Source organism: Labeo rohita, chromosome 23 (assembly GCF_022985175.1).
Source record: "Labeo rohita strain BAU-BD-2019 chromosome 23, IGBB_LRoh.1.0, whole genome shotgun sequence".
Lineage (NCBI taxonomy): Eukaryota > Metazoa > Chordata > Actinopteri > Cypriniformes > Cyprinidae > Labeo > Labeo rohita.
In genome coordinates, this window is record NC_066891.1 from 4,666,811 (window position 1) to 4,674,857 (window position 8,047).

General features: G+C 36.9%; 1 long non-coding RNA gene across 1 annotated transcript in view; it reads left to right on the forward strand.

The window, feature by feature from the left end:
• The window catches only part of LOC127155060 (uncharacterized), a 28,906-nt gene extending 21,357 nt beyond the window's left edge, over positions 1-7,549 (forward strand). The window contains exons 4-6 of the long non-coding RNA XR_007825529.1: positions 550-721; positions 1,612-5,270; positions 6,923-7,549. This is a non-coding gene — a long non-coding RNA (uncharacterized LOC127155060). The remainder of the gene's footprint in view (positions 1-549; positions 722-1,611; positions 5,271-6,922) is intronic.
• Positions 7,550-8,047: the final 498 nt, after the last annotated feature.

The window sequence follows — 8,047 nt, forward strand, 5'->3', positions numbered from 1 at the left end:
TAGCATAAACTTATTAGGACAGATTTTGCAAACACCATTTTCTAATATATTATTATTATTATTATATTATATTATATTATATCATATTATATCATATTATATTATATTATGGAAGTAAAATGCACACAAGACTTGCAAAAAATGTGCACACATTAATGCTAGCATTATTTTTATTTATTACTATTTATTTTATCATTTATTTTATATTATATTATATTATATTATATTATATTATATTATATTATATTATATTATAGAAGCAAAATGGGTTATGAATGCTGTTTCAAATCTTGTTGTAAAACTGTACACACTAGCATAAACTTAGGACAGATTTTGCAATCACACTATTTGCTATTATATTATATTATATTGTATTATATTATATTATATTATATTATATTATATTATATTATATTATATTATATTATATTATATTATATTATATTACAAATACTCCCAATTCAAGAAAAAAAGTCATCACGATTCTGTTTACAAATGTGAATACCTTCCAGTAATTTATTACTTTTCTCGCTCTTGGTATTTTGACAGAAATGGCGACCAACAACAGTTCGGCCCCATTAAGACAGCACGTCTAATATTCATCCCGCCGTATATTCATCAGATTGGACAGACCGCATCAACTCGGCTCATTTCTGCATTTTTAATTGTTGTTTTTTACCAGGAGCTCATCCTTGGGGAGGCAGTCCAGTCTCTCCGAAAGGTTAGTGGTCCCTGATGCAAGCGCAGCGCTGGATTTCACATAATGTCATGTCTTTGTTAGCATTTTCACTGTTAATAATGTAGTCACCTGACATCAGCCCGCCACACCAGAGGCATGGTAATGCGAGGGAAATGCGATCTCCTTTCCAAAAAACAATTACTGCTGAAGAGTATCGCTTTTTTCGCCCCTCCAAATGGTTGTTTTAGCCTTCATTCAGAGATTCATCAGTAATCAAGGGTTAATTTCACACTTCACTGAATGGCCTGTTTTAATCCCTATTCAGAGTAATTAAATCTGTCTAATAAAGTGAGCACTTTTCTTTTTTTTTTTTTTTTTGTTCGCACTTTATTTTTTTTTATTGTTTTACACCCTTCACGTCTCATCTCCCGAGCAACACGTCATCTCGCCTCCGTGACAGGCCGAATCTATCCCTAAAATTAAAACATTCCTGACCTATCTAAGATGACAGGAGACGCAGAGAGAAAAAGTGATAGAGTTAGAAAAGAGAGAGGGGGGGAAGAAAGGGATAAGCATGAGAGAAGTTGAAAGAGATCCTTCACAAAGCTCGTCAGGAGTGCGAAGAATAGCTGACAATCGTTTTTTTCCCCTCCTTTTCTCTTTCTCGCGCACTTCCATTTCAGACGAGTGGAATGTGAAGATTTGACCCTGTCAATCAGGACCGGTGACAAGTTTAATCACGGAGCGCCCTCCACAAAATCATGGCTAAATAGGAATGCAAATAATAGAGCACCAGGGCCTCTTATAAATGCTAATCAAGAGGGCTAATCAGCTGACAGGACCACAGATCCTGCTCGTTCAAGGAGTCACTCAAACTTACTTTCTCCTCTCTTTTGCGCTTTCTTTTCCCCCTTTCGCTTTCCCCATTACAGGCTATAAATCTGCACGTCTGCTCGGAAGGATATCCGAAACGATCTCTACCCGGCTTCCCGGAGAGCGGGGCGGTGTGATGGTATGAGCGTTGAGGAGCAACTGACTGGCATTACTAACTTAAAGGTAGATTGTGTAATTTCTGCGTCGTTAAACGGAAATGCAAAAATAATGACTGTCAGACATGTGCTAGTCCGCAAGAGTGCGTTAGTCCCCACCCACTTTTTAAGTGGCTCTAGTATTTTTTCCATTAATTTTTCCCCTAGTGATTTTTAAAAAGTCTTTGTTAAAGGAAAAGTCCACTTCTAGAACAAAAATTTACAGATAATGTGCTCACCCCCCTTGTCATACAAGATGTTCATGTTCTTCTTTCTTTAGCCGTAAAGAAATTATTTTTTTGAGGGAAACATTTCAGGATTTTCTCCATATAATGGACTGATATGGTGCCCCGAATTTGAACTTTCAAAATGCAGTTTAAATGCGGCTTCAAACGATCCTAAATGCAGTTGTAAATGATCCCAGCCGAAGAAGAAGGGTCTTATCTAGCAAAACGATCGGTTATTTTCATAAAAATAATACAATTTATATACTTTTTAAAGTCTTGTTTTGTCTCTGCCTGAACTGTTTTTTCCGGTTCATGACAGTTAGGGTATGTTGAAAAACTCCCATCTCATGTTCTCCCTCAACTTCAAAATCATCTTATATCGCGGTTTTACCTTTTTTGTTAAGGGAGTTTGATCTTTGCATATTCACTTTGCACAGGCTGTGTTGGTACTTCTGTAGCGATGTAAGATGATTTTAAAATAATTTTTGAAGTTTAGGGAGAAAATACGATTGGAGTTTTTTGACATACCCTAACTGTCTTGAACCAAAACACACAGAGTTCAGGCAGAGCAAGACAAGATGAGCGTTTGAGATTAAAAAGTAATCTTGGCGATTTCACGCCAGGCATAATTACAAACTGAAAAACTTGCGAAATTCGCAGAACAAAAAGGTTCTCAGAATGTCCAATATCTGTATTTATCAGATAAAACTTTTGTTTTCTTTAGGAATCCTGCAAGCACTTTATTTTTTATTGATATTAGATGTAATTCTTAAGTTAAGATCAAAATGATCTGACATGGTTATAACATGTGACATGGTTATAAACTTAAATTGTAAAGCAGGGTCTAGAAATATATATGGTCTTTTTATAAAAGCTTACATTTTATACATTTAATAACTAAAGAATCTCGCAACCACTTTATTTTCCCCCTTTACTTGTACTGCACAAAAAGTGATTCAGTAACATTGAATGGTTTGCATATGGTTGTGTTCTTAATTACAGCTTTCCTAAAATGATGTCCTATTCATAAAACAAGAAATATCCCAATATATCGTCTTGTTTACAGTATCACAATGTATCGCAACATATCGTATCGCAACCCCTGTATCGTGATACGTATCGTATCGGCAGATTTTTGGCAATACACAGCCCTACATTATATGTAAATTTCTATTCTGGAAGTGGACTTCTCCTTTAATGGCACTTTAAATGCAAACAGACAAAATTAATATAAAATAAGCTGATAGTGTATATTTTTAAATGTGATTGTTGGTACACTTTACCAGTATACTTATGCAATATGAAATAATTAAAGAAATTTTATCTTTTTCTTAATAAAACACAAGATTTGGTTTTCAAAAAGCCTTTTTCCAAAGGGTACATCTTGAAAAAAAAGGGGGTCATCTTATTATCAGGGTCATCTTATATTCGGACCAGTACGGTAAATAAACTAACACTAAAGCTTAATAAAAAACAATTAAATCTTTCAAAATATCAACAAAAGCTATAATAGTATCAGTGATAATAAAATGCAGAAAATAATACAGAAATTGTACTTTTATAGCTGCAGCAGCTTGTCACTGGGACAGTAACGCTTTAAGGAAAAAAATGTACCTTATATACTCCTTAAAGGTGCACATTAATCAAGTCAGGTGAAGTCAAATAGGCTTGACTTCATTATTAGTACCTTAGAGTAGAAATATGTAACCCTTAGTATGAACCTTTTTGGGGTAAATAAGGTACAAAGTTGTCCCTTTAAGGGTCCTGTGCCAGTGACAAGCTGTTTCTGCATAGTTGTGTTGGGAAGTCTGATTTATTTTAATGAATAATAACAAAAAAGTTTAGCATAATGGTGCTGTTTATCACAAGAGTGTGTTTTGTTTATAAATGATGGCGAGGTTCCACCATCTAGAACGTAGTGAAATCCAAAAATGTCTATAAGAGCACATCCAGTGGTCCATTAAATTCAAACAAGATGAAGTACCTTTCGTTTGCAAAGTATCCAAATGACTGGGTTATCCATAAATAGGCATTAACACAACTTCTAGAAAAAGATAACTATATCACGATATGTACCGTTACTGTGATATAAAATGACTCATACGTGATTCCGCCCACCCCTACTGTCCCGTGTGACTATTGGTTATCATTGAGCGGTCCGCCCACTTCTGCTCTATTTGTGCAGATATAACATGTCAATTATGCCCACCTTTGATCTCGAAGTGTAGTTATTTTTCAGCGTTTCTTCCCTCTGTGGAAGAAATAGCTATATTTTTAGGCTTCATAAAGTGCACTTGATAGAATCCCCCCTCCTCTCGATGAGATGAAGTAGCCGTCTGTTTCAGAACCATGTAAATGAGGCCTTGCCAATCCACAGCTCTGTGATCCGACTCAGAAGTGAAGAGCTCAGTGGAGACTTTGAAATGTTGATTTAGTCCTGGTTTGAGGATGGCGAGTCCCCCCGTCGCACCTTTAAAAATACAGTTGATCTAAGTTTCATGTGCGCTTCAAAGTTGTGAAGGTTGCCTTTCTCTTCCCAATTGTCTGAGATGTCAAAGCTAAATGTGAAGATCCGCTCCGCCACGCCTGCATCAAGAGCGCGGCGTGATTGTTTGAAGTCCGCGAAATCACAGACGATAAGACTGAAGCCAAGGCAGTCACTGTCTTCTGGAAACTGTACTTGCTTTTGTACTTTGTGTTCTTTCTTACAGTACTTTTGGTACCTGCGCCATGTGTTTTCCATTCTCAAAAGTTTTAAATGAGGAGGGTTGCGTTTCCTTTATTGCATTGGTTAAAGGGTTATTTCACTCAGAAATGAAAATTCTGTCATCATTTACTCAACTTTGTGTCGTTCCAAAACAGCAGGGTATTATTCTTGTGCGTGGAACACAAAGGAGAATTTTTTCGAAGAATATTCATATAGTCACATGCTTCTTTTATTGCTATATTCCAAGTCTTCTTAAGTCATATAATTGGGTTTTTGGAGAAACAGACTAAAATTGAGGTTGTAATTTGCTCTCAAAACTCATTTATGACAATAAAACTGTCATTTGAGAAAGCTCGCGAATGGCTTCAGATTTTTTTTTGCCTATTTTTGACTGATGGGCTCATCATGAACTGTCCACAGATTCTTCTGCTCTATGAGGGTGAGTAAATATAGTTTTTTTTAATAGGTTAAACAGTTGTGAGAACTTATGACAATGCACTTCTAATTCTAGCTTCATCAAGGTAAAAGGAAATACAATCCGGAAGTGTGGCGGTCGCATCGGATTTCTGAAACCAGGAAGTGCGGAACACAAAAGAATCACAGATCCCTTCCAAAACATTAAAAACACGGTATGCAGTTAATTTTGTGGTACGTCTACGTTTACATTTTGACTTTTGAAGAGGATGCTGCTCCGTCTAGTGTATCTGCTTTTCAAAATCAATAATTTATGGTAAAGGAAGTCTTTTTATTCAAAGGCAAAACATTATTGTAACATAATCATAAGTGATTCCATCTGGTTTCGTTTGTCAGCCAGAGTTACGCTTAAAACGGCAACGTAAACAAGCTCTCACATCTCAAAAACTACCACTGGCAAAGTCTATTTCTCCTCTCAAACTGATGGTTTACCATCTAATTCTCTCGGGCGTATCTGAGTGCCTGAAACGTTCCCATCTCCAGAAACGCATATGAGTTTGTCTGGCAGTGCCAAGGGTGAAAACAAAGACTTGCTCGTAAAATATACAGTCATGCACTGCAAGAGGCTGCAATAAAATATCCAAACATTTGGATATTACATTATTTTGAGAATTAGTGCTGCCGTTTGAGTTTTTAGTTGTATAATTGTGCTGGTTTGTCAAAAAGTGCTTGTGAATAGAAAATAGATTAGGTTTTAAGCAAAAACTTATATTTACTCTAAATTTTAAAATCTATTTCCTGTAACATCATGCCATTTTGAAAAATTTACAGATAATGTACTCACCCCCTTGTCATCCAGATGTTCATGTCTTTCTTTCTTCGGTTGTAAAGAAATTGTTTTTTGAGGAAAACATTTCAAGATTTTTCTCCATATAATGGACTGATATGGTGCCCCGAGTTTGAATTTTCAAAATGCAGTTTAAATGCAGCTTCAAACGATCCCAAATGCGGTTGTAAACAATCCCAGCCAAGGAAGAAGGGTCTTATCTAGTGAAACAATCAGTTATTTTTATTTTAAAAAATACAATTTAAATACTTTAACGCTCTAATGCTCTTTTCTCTAACGCTCGTCTTGTCTTGCTCTGCCTGAACTCTGTGTATTCTGGTTTAAGAAAGTTGGGGTATGTCGATAAATCATATTTTCTCCCTCAACTTCAGAAATCATTTTAAATTCATCCTACATCGCTGCAGAAGTACCGACCCAGTCTTTGCAAAGTGAACATGCAAAGAAGATCAAACACCCTTAACAAAAAAGGTAAAACAGCGATATAGGATGATTTTGAAGGTGGGGGAGAATGTGAGATGGGAGTTTTTCGACATACCCTAACTGTCATGTCAAAACAGAGTTTAGGCAGTGCAAGACAAGACGAGCGTTTGACATCAAAAAGTATATAAATTGTATTATTTTTATGAAAATAACTGAACGTTTCACTAGATAAGTCCCTTCTTCCTCAGCTGGCATCGTTTACAACTGTATTTGGGATTGTTTGAAACCGCCTTTAAACTGCATTTTGGAAGTTCAAACTTGGGGCACCATATCAGTCCATTATATGAAAAAAAAATGGTAAAATGTTTTCCTCAAAAAACTATTTCTTTACGACTGAAAAAAGAAAGACATGAACATCTTGGATGACAAGGGGATGAGTACATTATCTGTAAATTTTTGTTCTGGAAGTGGACTTCTCCTATCATGACACTTTAAATGCAAATAGACAAAATTAATTTAAAATAAGCTTTATAATAGTTTGGTTGTGCAAGGTGGATTTAGACCTACGTGTGTGTTTGTTTTTTTTTTTGGTTTTTTTAGTCTTCCACCCTTTCATACGAAAGCTGATGGCTGGTTTTCTGGCTGCTAGTTAACAGCAGACCTTCCTCGCACACACCCCGAGGTGAAGATTCAACCCGCCGACCACCCACTTCGCCAGACATCTCCCCCGGGCATCAACACCACATGGCCATCGTCCAGCCGACATCTCCCCAGCGACGGGCCGCCGCTGCTAATGATGCCCCGTGTTTGGCAGTTCAGAAGCCTGTTTGATCAGGTATCAACCCTGCACGTCAATGATCTCTACAGATATCGCCGCAGAGAGCAGAATGGAGGCTGAGGTTCAGAAGGATCTGTCATCAGATCAATCAGCTCTCCTCACCCTGTCAACCAGTCAGTCTCTGGGACCGAGGGCCATCAAGGGCCAATGCCTTGCCTTTGGTTGCACTTTCTCCTCAAGCAATGGAAGGTTTTTATCTCTAATGAGGAATGGGTTTGGTTTGTGGAATAAAATTGCAGAGGTGGTGTTGATGCGTACAACCCATCTGGTTGTACAAAAAGAGAAGCATTTAAGATAAACTACCAAAAGTGCATGGACACTTGAACACCACACCTGGTGTTAATTTTAAACCCGTATGTCCTTTGTTCATCTTTGGAACACAAATTAAGATATTTTTGATAAAATCCAAGAACTTTCTAACCTTGTGTAGACAGCAAATTCAAGGCCCAGAAAGGCCGGAAGGACATCGATAAAATAGTCTAAGAATGTAGCTATGAAGCTACAAGAATCATTTTTGTGTGCAGAGACAACAAAAATAACTTTATTTCTTTTCTTCTGTGTCAGTCAACGCATGTTCACGACAGTATCACGGTACATATGAGTGCATTCCTCTGCTTGCAAACCAGCAGCACCACATGTATGTGTCATAGTACTTGTGAACATGCGTCGAAGACTGACACAGAAGAGAATAAATTGTTTAATAAAATCGTTATTTTTGTTTTCTTTGCGGGCAAAAAGTATTCTTGTAGCTTCATAAAATAAGGGTTGAATCACTGATGTCACATGGACTATTTTTAGCAATGTCCTTACTGCCTTTCTGGGCTTTGGACATGGTAGTACTGTTGCTGTCTATGCAGGGTTAAAAAGCTCTCAGATTTCACAAAAAT